Here is a 13,698-nt window from a genome sequence, read left to right on the forward strand (position 1 = left end):
GTGAACTCCCTGAAGAACTTACCAGGTTATTAAAACAAGAGGAAGGGGTTATTCAACCGCATCAAGAGTCTGTTGAAGTGATTAATCTCGGCACCGAGGACGCCAAGAGAGAAATCAAGATAGGGGCTGCTTTAGAAGACAATGTGAAGAAAGGGCTGATTGAATTGCTGCAAGAATACGTTGACATCTTCGTCTGGTCTTATCAGGACATGCCCGGGCTGGACACAGACATCGTGGTACACCGCTTGCCTCTCAAAGAAGGTTGTCCTCCGGTCAAGCAGAAACTCAGAAGAACAAGATCAGAGATGGCTGTCAAGATAAAGGAAGAAGTACAAAAGTAGTTGGATGCAGGGTTTCTAGCAGTCACCAATTATCCGCCATGGGTTGCAAACATTGTCCCAGTACCTAAGAAGGATGGAAAGGTACGGATGTGTGTCGACTACCGGGATCTGAACAGAGCTAGCCCTAAAGATGATTTCCCATTACCTCACATCGACGTTTTGGTGGATAATACAGCTCAGTTCTCGGTATTCTCCTTCATGGATGGCTTTTCTGGCTATAACCAAATCAAGATGGCACCAGAAGACATGGAAAAGACAACTTTCATAACCCCATGGGGCACCTTCTGCTACAAGGTGATGCCGTTTGGTCTGAAAAATGCCGGAGCAACATATCAGCGAGCAATGGTGACTCTGTTCCATGATATGATTCATCATGAAATCGAGGTTTATGTGGACGATATGATTGCCAAATCTCAGACAGAAGAAGAACATTTGTTGAATTTGCAGAAATTGTTTGAGCGTTTGAGGAAATTCAAATCGAGACTTAACCCGAACAAGTGCACTTTCGGGGTGAGATCGGGAAAATTGCTGGGTTTTATTGTTAGCGGAAAAGGGATTGAGGTGGATCCTGACAAAGTAAAAGCGATACAGGAAATGCCAGAGCCAAGAACAGAGAAGCAAGTCCGTTGTTTCTTAGGGAGGTTGAACTACATTGCAAGGTTCATCTCTCACCTAACAACCACGTGTGAGCCAATTTTCAAATTGCTGAGGAAAGATCAGGCTATCAGGTGGAATGAAGATTGTCAAAGGGCTTTCGAGAAGATAAAAGAGTATCTACAGAAACCTCCGATCCTTATACCTCCAGTTCCTGGGAGACCTCTGATAATGTACCTATCAGTGACTGAGAACTCGATGGGGTGTGTATTGGGACAACATGACGAGTCTGGTCGAAAAGAGCATGCCATATACTACCTTAGCAAAAAGTTTACCGACTGTGAAGTCAAATATTCGCAGCTTGAGAAAACTTGTTGTGCTTTGGCCTGGGCTGCTCGCCGACTGAGGCAGTATATGTTGAACCATACTACCTTGTTGATTTCTAAGATGGATCCAGTGAAATACATATTCGAGAAGCCAGCTCTCACCGGAAGGGTCGCTCGTTGGAAAATGATTTTAACAGAGTATGATATTCAGTACACGTCACAGAAGGCCATCAAAGGGAGTATTTTGTCAGACTATCTTGCCCAGCAGCCGATTGATGATTATGAGCCGATGAAGTTTGATTTTCCAGATGAAGACATCATGTTCCTCAAGATGAAAGACTGTGAAGAGCCAGTTGTTGAGGAGGGACCGGATCCAAACGAAAAGTGGACTTTGTTGTTTGATGGGGCTGTCAATGCTAGAGGAAGTGGAATTGGCGCTGTCATCACAACTCCGAAAGGTGCCCACATGCCTTTCACCGCTCGTCTGACTTTCGAGTGCACCAATAATGAAGCTGAGTACGAGGCCTGTATCTTGGGTATTGAGCAAGCCATTGATTTGAGAATCAAGACTTTGGACATCTTCGGAGATTCAGCTCTGGTGATCAATCAAGTGAATGGTGATTGGAATACTCTCCAGCCCACTCTGGTCCCCTACAGAGATTACACGAGAAGACTTTTGACTTTCTTCACAACGGTAAAATTGTATCATATACCTCGTGATGAGAACCAGATGGCAGACGCACTTGCTACTCTATCCTCCATGATCAAGGTAATTCGTTGGAACCATGCTCCCAAGATCGATGTGATGCGCCTTGACAGGGCCGCGTATGTGTTTGCTGCTGAACTGGTAGTCGATGACAAGCCCTGGTATCACGATATCAAGTGCTTTCTGAAGAATCAAGAGTACCCTGCAGGGGCATCCAACAATGACAGAAAGACTTTGAGAAGATTGGCAGGCAGTTTCTTCTTGAACAAAGACGATGTGTTGTATAAGAGGAACTTCGACATGGTTTTGCTCAAATGTGTGGACAGACACGAGGCGGACATGTTAATGCAGGAAGTTCATGAAGGTTCCTTTGGTACTCATGCCGGCGGACATGCAATGGCTAAGAAATTGTTGAGAGCAGGTTATTACTGGATGACCATGGAATCTGATTGTTTCAAATATGCTCGGAAGTGTCATAAATGCCAGATTTATGCTGATAAGGTGCATGTACCGCCGAATCCTCTGAATGTGATGTCTTCGCCGTGGCCGTTTGCCATGTGGGGCATTCACATGATTGGAAAGATTGAGCCGACTGCTTCCAATGGGCATCGCTTCATCCTTGTTGCCATCGACTATTTCACCAAGTGGGTCGAGGCAGCGTCGTTCGCAAATGTCACCAGACATGTGGTTGCCCGTTTCATCAAGAAAGAAATCATTTGTCGCTATGGGATTCCCGAAAGAATCATTACTGATAATGGTTCTAATCTCAACAACAAAATGATGAAGGAGTTGTGTCAGAACTTCAACATTCAGCATCACAATTCTTCCCCTTACCGCCCTAAGATGAACGACGCTGTTGAGGCGGCAAATAAGAACATAAAGAAGATTGTGCAGAAGATGGTCGTCACGTACAGAGATTGGCATGAGATGCTACCCTTCGCCTTGCATGGGTACCGTACTTCAGTACGTACATCGACCGGGGCAACCCCTTACTCCCTGGTGTATGGTATGGAAGCAGTCCTACCTGTTGAAGTGGAGATTCCTTCTCTAAGAGTCCTGTTGGATGTCAAGTTAGATGAAGCTGAATGGATTCGGACAAGGTTCAATGAGTTGAGTCTTATCGAAGAGAAGCGAATGGCAGCCATTTGTCGTGGGCAGTTGTATCAGAGTCGGATGAAGAGAGCCTTTGATCAGAAAGTGCGTCCTCGTTGTTTCCAAGTCGGAGATTTAGTGTTGAAAAGGATCCTTCCTCCTCAGACAGATCACAGGGGCAAGTGGACTCCTAACTATGATGGACCGTATATTGTCACCAAGGTTTTTGATGGTGGGGCTTTAATGCTTGCAACTATGGATGGTGAAAACTTCACTTCCCCTGTGAACTCAGATGCAGTTAAAAAATACTTCGCATAAAATAGACCCGCTGGACAATAAAAAGAATAGTCCAGGCAAAAAAAATGGGCATCCCGACGAACCAAGAAAATGAAAAGGTTCGGGCAAAAATTAGGGACAAAAATAAAAAAAGATTGTACACTCGGTAAGTTGAAAACCTGAAAAGGCAACTTAGGCAAAAATGGGTATCCCGGTGGATCGAAAACCCGAAAAGGGCGATCCAGGCAAAAGTTAGGGATTAAGCGAATGACTGCGTTCTGAGTCGTTCTGAATCTCATCTCGTGCCAATGACTGGAAATTTTTGAAGGATAGGAAACAGTTCAATCACTCTTTCAGAAAGCTGATCATCTGGAGGATCTTGAAGACGGGCAAGTCATAGCAGAATTGGAACCCAATAGAAATCCATTTCACATTGCCATTAGATTAATTTCTGTTTTTATCTTTTGTGCGATTACCTCTTTCCAGGGATTGCTTCCTAATGTAAATGCCTATTCAGAGGCCATTCAATCAATAAAATCATGTTATTCAGTATATCTCTGTGTTCATTTTCATTTTACTGTTTTGTTTGCAAAAATGACGTCCGAATTTTTGATAAACATTGCATCATGACACATAAGGGCTTTACAGGTACATGCTTAATAAACATTTAAAATTGCTGTAAATTTTAAGTGCTTTGGATCGTCTATTCAGAACAGATACCCTCGGGGTATTTCCTTAAAATCCCCTGCGGATGATCGTGAATATCTTCCCCAGTGAAGTCACCAACAGACAAATTCGGTGTCTTATCCCTGCAGAGCTGATCAGAGCGTTGGATTCCTCAATCCCCAGCAGGTTCTCACCACTGTACTTCCCCAAGCGTTTGTTTCAGGACATACACTCGCCAGTAGAGTTGACAGTGCCAGACTAGATATCCCCAGCGGAGTTGACAGTGCCAGACTGTATCTTCCCAACAGAAATGGCTACTCCTTAGAGTTCGATGCCAGATCGATAATCCCAATGCCAGATCCATGGTTTCTTTCCTTGAAGCAGAACCTCGGTACCGTATCAGTGTTTGCTCCCCCTGCTGAGTCATCTCTCGCAAATCGTGGTTGCCAGAATCATTGTAGCTTTCCTCAGCAACAGGCTTCCAATGCCATTCTTTCCCCGATCAGAGTCTCGGTATGGCCAGAACACCGCATGGCTAGTCATCTCCCCACAGATTTCTTTGCGCTGTGCATCTCCAACAGCCTTGCCAGGGTCCAGAAGATGGTGATCATTTCCCCAGTAGATCCCCTTGCCTCAGCTTGGCATTCTACCCAGCATTTCGCATCCCTGCATGTAGAATCATATTGCATTGCATCCTTCCAAATCGCGTAGCATTTCTATTTTCATGGAGCATTACGCCATTGAAAAATTCAAACATACGCATGTAAGCATAAAACATTCTCGGTATCCCAAGTGATAAGCTAGAAGTTGTTTCCAGTACTCAGGCTGAAGATTGTTCATGACTTACCTTTGTTATCCCCAGCAAGTGTCATTGGCCCATGCGCCGCCTCTATTATCATTCCCTATTTCTGCCAATGCTGACAGGCATGAAGTTTTCCGGTATCCAGACCGAAGTGGCATTCAGGCCAGTGTTCCGATGTTCAGATCGAAGAAGTTTTCGACGGTCAGGTCGATGCGACTTGTGGCATTCAGGCCAGTTTTCCGATATTCATATCGAAGTGGCATTCAGGCCAGTTTTCCGGTATCCAGACCGAAGTGGCATTCAAGCCAGTGTTCCGATGTTCAGATCGAAGAAGTTTCCGACGGTCAGGTCGATGCGACTTGTGGCGTTCAGGCCAGTTTTCCGATATTCATATCGAAGTGGCATTCAGGCCAGTTTTCCGGTATCCAGACCGAAGTGGCATTCAGGCCAGTTTTCCGGTATCCAGACCGAAGTGGCATTCAGGCCAGTGTTCCGATGTTCAGATCGAAGTGGCATTCAGGCTAGTGTTTCGATATTCAGATCGAAGTGGCATTCAGGCCAGTTTTCCCGATATTCAGATCGAAGTGGCATTCAGGCCAAGTCTTTCCGATGTTCAGATCGAAGAAGTTTCCGACGTTCAGGTCGATGCAACTTGTGGCATTCAGGCCAATTTTCCGATGTTCAGATCGAAGTCATTTCCAGTATTCAGACTGATGAGCGGCATTCAGGCCATGGTTATTTCTGTGTTACCATTTATTTTGGTGTCCAAGTTAACATTCTTTTTCGGTATTCAGACTGACTTTCACCGTACCAGACGGATTCTTCTTTCAAGACCACCTATTTGCCGATTCTGACAGACATTGTTACTTCACTTCACTTCAGTGCAAATTTTTGGGCTTTTATTGTATTCAATCCCTTGATACCTCGAAAGCACGAAAGTAGCTGCCATCTTCTTTCTGGGTCTCCAGTTGATTGAATAGGGGCAGCTGTAATACCCCAAAATTTACCCTTCATTTTTCCTAAAAAAAATAAAAAATAAAAAATAAAAACAAAAAAAAATAAAAATTAATTAATTAATTAATTAAATAAATAAATAAAATAAATAAATAAAATATAACAAATTATTTTGGACTTGGGTCTCCCTCATTTGAGCCCACTACCCACGAAAATCAGTCTATAAATACTGAAGTTTCAGTAGAGGAAAACACACTTGGAGTTACACTGGGAGATTCACTTGAGAAAAAGGGAGAGAAGCAAAATACTCTGAGGTTTCCTTGGAACAAAACCCCGAGGAAAAAGATAGTGAGAGAAGAACTAACAGAGTTCAGAGCAGCCTCCAAACCCTGAAGGGAACTCAACTTGTAAACCTCACGGGTGCAACTCAATTTCAATCAAGCTCTCCAATCAGGTTTGCCCTATATCCATCATCTTTATGCCTTTAATTTGAATGCTCTAAATGTATGAGGTATTATGGGTGAATTTGATACCTTTTTTGTGAGCCTTTTGTGAATTTTGATGGAATTATTCATGTGGTTACATTTTGATTTAGGGGCAACTCTGGGTTACCCTATTTTGTTTCTCTAACCTGTCTTTGCGTTGCCATGGCATTGTTTTCCCTGGATTTCACCTTGTTTGTCTAACCTTTCTGTTGAGTTTTTGCGAGGGCTCACATACTCTTGCAGGGATACCATCCGGAGGTTTATCCTGATTAATCGTGTTGACTGATTTCCTTTGACGGTCCAGCTGGAGAGATTTCAGGGTTTCTTGCTCCTTTAACTGTTATAGCTTCGGATCTTTATCCGTGAGGTAATTTTTTCCTTTTCTCGTACTTTATCACTTTCTTAGCTGGAAGACCTCGATAGGAGGCAATGTTTGGGCCCCTTGGTGGCATTTTACTTTGAGATACATGTTTTGTGTTTTGTATTCATATCCCCACATGTAGCGCGGTTCCTTCGTCAAGGACTGCCTGTTTGCCCTCGAGCATCCCAAACCCTAAAACCCAAAGCAACATGTTTACTCTTTCTACTACAGGAGAGTAAGTCTCCAAAGGTCGAGCATTCGGTAGATTGCGTAGTGACGTCGTTCGTCCAAAACCCAATCCATAACCCCGTAGTTAGCCGAACTACGGCTTGCTCTGATTCTCATTCCAGATGAGATACGTAGGCATAAGACGCGATGTCTTAGCGGGCACACATCCCCCCAACCCATAGGTCAGCCGAGCTACGAAGACTCTGATTCTCATATTCAGATGAGATACGTATGCAGTGGATGTGACATCCGCGCGAGTCATTTTCATTTAACCCTTTTTGTTTTTTTGGCAAACAGCACAAGATAAACCCACACCCTTTAGACGAAAACCACAAAAGTGGATCCCGTAGAGTACTGCAGATGCGTAGGGGTGCTAATACCTTCCCTTCGCATAACCGACTCCCGAACCCAAGATTTGGTTGCGAGACCTTGTCTTTTCCTTTCCTCTTTTCAGGTTTACTTCGAGCGTTTCCTTTCCCTCCATTGGGATGAATAACGCACGGTGGCGACTCTTTTGTCATTTTCTTTCGCCGGTTGTTTTTTCGCACACTGTATTTTTCAGGTTGCGACACCTTTCCCTTTATCACACTGCTTGGTGGGCCTTTTGTTTTGTCTCTTTCCATTCCCGATCATCATAATGGACTTCTCTTTTGTCTTCAGATTCTGCTCAGCTGTTCTTAACATGGCTAGCAGTTCAGGAAGAGATTTGTCCATATCATTCATATTGAAATTTAGGACAAATTGACTGAATCCATCTGGCAATGATTGAAAGATCACATCAGTCGCAAGTTCGTTTCCGAAGGGAAAACCCAACCTTTCAAGGTTTTCCACATACCCAATCATCTTGAGCACATGGGGACTTATAAGGGCTCCCTCAGCTAACTTGCTTTGAAAACGGGCTTTTGAAACTTCAAACCTCTCATGCCTTGCTTGCTCTTGATAGAGCATCTTCAGGTGTTCGATCATATCGAACGCTGTCATGTTCTCATGTTGCTTTTGCAATTCTGAGTTCATGGTAGCTAGCATGAGACAAGCAGTTTCATTGGCATCATCGACATGCTTCTTATAAGCATCTCTTTCTGTCTTAGGTGCAAAACTAGGAGGTTCCTCTTCAAGAACAGGTTTCTCTAAGACATACAGCTTTTTATCATGTTTGAGGATAATCCTCAGGTTTCGGTGCCAATCCAGAAAATTTGTCCCAGACAATTTTTCCTTGTCAAGGATTGATCGCAAAATGTTGTTAGAGGTGTTTGTTGTCATGGTAATCTATATAAGGATTAATGAAAATATAAGTATCATTGACATATTTAATTAGGCCTTTAATTAAATATGCTCCCACTATTTTACTCAAAACAAATGACCCTCATCATTTGATTCGGAAAATCCCGTTGGAAGATTTTCTAGTGGGTCGAGATCCATATTTCACTTCGTTCTAAGTCCGCGTAGGCAGATTACACAAAACTAGGTTATTTAGGTAGGAACTCCTTCCAATTGTATCTCATACAACTCTCGAAAATTTCAGTTGGGTGAATAACTCCTTATTCCAATCCATCATATGGATCATTCTCAACTCTTGCTTCTAAACATATATATAATCTTATTATAATTTGTTTAGTTAAGTTTGACCCATTGTTTTAACAGTTGGATATTACAATTATCCCATCGCACCTTACTAATATATAGATCATGCACCTCGCGTAGGCGAAACCTACATTATCCATTACTAGTCTTGATGAGTGTTAAAACTTGGAAAGCATAAACTTAATATTTAATTTGAGGGAATTGCAATTGTTCTGATCTCACCGGCTTATTTATCATATAAATTGTCTCTCACATGCATCAACATATATTCACATGCATCAACATACATACACATGCATCAACATACATAATGAAACAGTTATGGCCCCTAGCGCAATTGTTCTCCCAAGCCAATGAGAGAACCTAAGCTAACTTAATAACGATCTAAGCTTCTCCAAGCAAGATCTTCAAGGTTGTCCTCCATTGATATTGAATTCTTCTCTTTCTTCATATCATTATCTTCTTCTCTTTCTTCATAACATTACATTACAGAAGAAACTCGTGTTACATACGAGGGATTGAGATGAGAAAAGAAGTTACATTAAGAGATTAAAAGGAGAGGCACGACACGCAGGTCGTATTTTAAAACCAAAAACAAGATAAAGGATAACTAAGGCCATAACTGATCACCACAAGGCAATAATAATAAACACATTATTATTATTAATTTTAATTCCTTTAATTACTTAAAACCAAATTAAATTTCGGCGATCGATCATACTACGCAGAGTTAGCCGGGGGTTCCGCTGACCGATCAGCGGACGGGGGTCAAGGGGGCAACGCCCCTTGCGGGGTTGGAGGGGCAGCGCCCCTGTCCAAAATTTTAATGAACAATTCATTTGAAATGGACATTGTTTTGCATCAACACAACTCTTGCGCAGTCACAAAACTGAAAACCCCAAGAATTCTGACTCTGTGACTGTGAAGACCGTCACAAGCATGTTACGATCGTCACAAGCTTGTTACGACCGTCACAGGCCCATGACGAACGTCACGCGGCCAAAAACAGAAACGCCTAGAATTCTGGATTTGTGAATGTGACAATCGTCACAAAGCACGTGACGACCGTCACGTCCAGCTTGTTACGATCGTCACAAGCTCGTGACGAACGTCACGCGGCCAAAATAACAGAACTTTGAAACAGTCAACAGATGTGTTCCAAAAAGCCCTAAATTCACAACTCCTTGAAGGCACAACCCTTGCACCGTCACTAACCCTAATGCACCAATTTCAGACCGTGAAATATACCTCGATTGTTGATTCAGTGTGATTGATCAACAGGTCATTGCTTCACCATACTAATGTCGGATTCCAAAGCAAATGACCATTGATCGCTCAAACGAAAACAACCATTTAGTGTTTGAATGAACGAAACAGAAACAGTATATCACATATACCGTACTTTGCATTAGGATCACTTATATCATATATAAGTTGATCGGTCTCAATTGCGTAACCTATGGACGATCGATGTATCGCTGCTTCACCATACTAATGTCGGTTCCGAAGCATAGTCAACATCAATCATCCAACTCGTACACTCATGATGCCAAATTTAATTACTCGTTTAATTAATTGATTCATTCTGTCTTTTAATCATATTAATACAGAAAATAAACAGCTATCTGAGTCATGGTTTCGTAAGTCGCTCTGATACCACTGAAGGAGAATTGCGATCCAAAACGCAGCGGAAATTAAAATTTTCTCCTTTAGAGATCCTTACGAATGGTCATGATCAGTGATAGAATATTTACCTCTTGTGACGATTGAAACCTTTGGTGAAGATCTCTTGTGACGATCAAAACCTTTGATGCAGATCCACGGAGCGGTCACGAACGTTGAACGATGACAACGTCTCTACTCAGTCCACACGAACAGATTCCTTCAATCACAGTGCTAGCTGGTACGAATGAAGGCTTTGAGTGAGAGAGAGAGAGAGAGAGAGAGAGAGAAAACGAAAATAATGCAACCGCAATTCCAATGCTTCTGCACAAGGGTTCTATTTATAGAACCACTTGTGTGGGCTTCAAGCTAAAAGGCCCACTTAAGTGTATTTTGGCCCATATCTTATAATATGCCCAAAATCACTTAAGCTCATGGTACCTTACCATATTTCGTATTCTACTTAAGTACACCATACCTTTACGATGTTCTACAATTCACTTAAGGGCACCATACCTTACGGTGTTCCTTAGTTACTCTATCTCTCATCAATATGTCCTTTGTGTGTGACCCTGTAGGTTTTCGCGGCATTGGCAATTATATCAAATCATGTATTTAACATAATAAACAGTGAGCGGTATCTAGCAACACATCACTGCTACCCAAGACACGAAAATGTCATGTGACCTGACAATTCCTTCTGTGATAATACTTATGTGTATAATTACCCTTTTGCCCTTATGTCTATATTGAACACAAGGCATAAACCGTGTCATCCTTGTCCAGTTCAATATTGGGCCCATAGACATTTATCCTGTTATGCAGGATGGGCAAATTCCATCTAGGTCACTCATGTCCCTCAGCATGCTTCGTGGAGTACCCATCAACTGTCTTTATGGTTATCCAGTTATGGATAATGTTGGATCAACAATAAAGCACTCGACTCCACATCTAGGGTCCATAGTGGTTTCAGGTCGAAGAGTGGTATACACCATTATCACCATGAGAATAACTTATGACACTTTGCATAACTTTCTATATAGTATTCTCATAGCGGGTCAATCCGGTATAAATATTACTCTTAATATTCATACCTATGTTTAAGACTTGATAACTCTTTATCCATGATCCATGAGATGTGATCATCAGTCTCTAAACATAATAGTCTTCATGCTTTAATGTTATCCCACTTCACAATAAAGCTTGACTATGGATACTTTAAGAATATTGTCCTTATGTCTAATGTGATCTCATGATTAAGTCATACTTGATACATTAAATGGACTAGCTATTCTAGGGACTTTATTAAACAAACATAATAAAGAAAAAGCCTTTTATTATTAATAAATAATTCGATACAAGTACCAAAAGTATTGGCCTATAGGGCTTACACCAACAGTCGGATCTTCGGTTATTTTTGGTGGGCCTCGATCCTATAGTGATGGATCGGGTGCGAGTAGCTAATTCATAATATGAGGGGATTAATGAAGCATTACCAATGATGATGGTAACGAGTTTTAGTGAGCCTCTATCCCGTTATGATGGATCAGGTGCGAGTAGCTAATTCCTATTATGGGGGATTAGTGAAGCATTACCTATGGTGATGGTAGCGATTTTAGTGTGCTCCGGTTCCAAGAGGGAATCAATTCTATGGTGGGGATCATAGAGTGAGATGAACCTAAGTCTTCATATTTGGTACCACATGCATGTCGAGTCGGTGTTGAGTATATTGCATAAGTTTTGCATTGGTATTGGTTATTTTTTATGTGTTGTTGGATAAGATGTTGTTGCATATGATGTTAATGATAATTGAGACGTTGTTGCATATGATGTTAATGATAATTGAGATGTGGTTGCGTATGATGTAATGATAATTGAGATGTGGTTGTGTATGATGTTAATGATAATTGAGATGTAGTTTTGTATGATGTTGATGATAATTGAGATTTTGTTGTGTATGATATTGATGATAATTTGGGTGTGAGAATGTGATATGTTGTTATGCATGATTGTGTAGATGTTGTACTCTATTTTTCATTCTATACCATTTATTATTGAAATGATTTCTCACTCCTTTTGTTTGAATGTTGCCTTTACATGAGCATCGTGCAGATACTCAGGAGTAGACCCTGTTTAAGTAAGTCGAAGGCAGCTTTATAGTGACTTCCATTAGTTGTCGTTATGTAGTGGAATTCTACTATGATCATGTAACATCGGGTTGGGGTCGAATGTTTGAATGAAATATAATGTTTCATGATGAATCGTATTATGTTGAATATTTTAAGTTGTTGAGTTGAACTATTTATGACTCTTTATGATGTTATTAAAATTGAAGTTTAAGACTAAATGTCATATGCTATTCTACCTTCTTTGAATGTTGATGTTGAATTCCGTTGCGATGATACCTAAATGAAGGTGAGCATGTGATGACATCGTTAATATGTTTGTTGTAACTCATGTTACGGGGCAGGATAACTTACCTTTTATGAAGTGTGATCCCCTTGTATTTGTGATTGTTTAATTATTTTTGTTAACTATACATGGGATTTAGAATGGTGTTACATTAGTGTTCAAGAGAGATTCATTTGCATATGATTGTTCATTCACGTTTTATTTAGCTAGTGAATTAGTGCATTCACCTGATGTTTGCATTTTATACTTTCACATCATGCATTTTGTTTTGTATAACACTTAAAATGTCACTCGAAATAATTTTTCGGATCTATAGACAGACCGGTCGAATCGTTTCTCAACTATACGTCGAATTAACAGGAGAAAATTTTCAAAATTGAACTTGCAGACATCAATTTTATTAATTTACGATTCACGTAGTTTAACCTGACATGCTTGCTTTAATTTTTCAACTACTTTTTCAGTTGTATTTTGATTAACATGAGCCTTTTAACCTGACATTTTTTATTTCAAAATCTGATCAAAACCTGTGAGTTTTCTAGAGGTTTGTTTCACACTGATCATTTTCCGCATTCATTTTAACTTTTTGAGCATTTTGCGCCCGTTCTTTTTTTGTTCATTTTGAGTCTTTGTATTTTAATTTTTTTTTAATTATAATATTTGGGAAGAATAAATAGAATTAAGGAAATAATTAATTTGAGTTTATTAGTTTTATTGAAAGTATTTATTTTTTATTTCAAATCAATTATTAGACTCATTTTTCACCATTTAATAACCCAAAGGTATTATGGGTTTTTTTATCATAAATTTGTAAACCATAGTTTACTTAATATATATATAGTTACTATTGGCCTGAATCGATGGAAACCAATCAGATCCACGACACTTTTTTCCCCTAAGCTTTCTCCCTTATTTTCAATGAAAAAAGAATCAAAGAGAACAAAAATAAAGAGTTTCACGTGAACTTTTAGGAGAATTTTTTCTACTCACTCATCCAAAAAGTTGTGATCCATTTTATTATTATAATAGAACCAACCCATATCATCTACCTCACCCTCTCACATTATGTTCTTCACAAAAGTAATATTTTTCTTCACTCTCAAAAAGATTGACACACCTCTCTGTTTTCAAAATGGAAGCAAAAAATAATAGAAAAAAAATTCTCTTTAAAGTAAAACACAGTTTCCTTTCTACAGTCACCATACACCATTT

This window comes from Lathyrus oleraceus, chromosome 7, assembly GCF_024323335.1.
Source record: "Lathyrus oleraceus cultivar Zhongwan6 chromosome 7, CAAS_Psat_ZW6_1.0, whole genome shotgun sequence".
Taxonomy (NCBI): domain Eukaryota; kingdom Viridiplantae; phylum Streptophyta; class Magnoliopsida; order Fabales; family Fabaceae; genus Lathyrus; species Lathyrus oleraceus.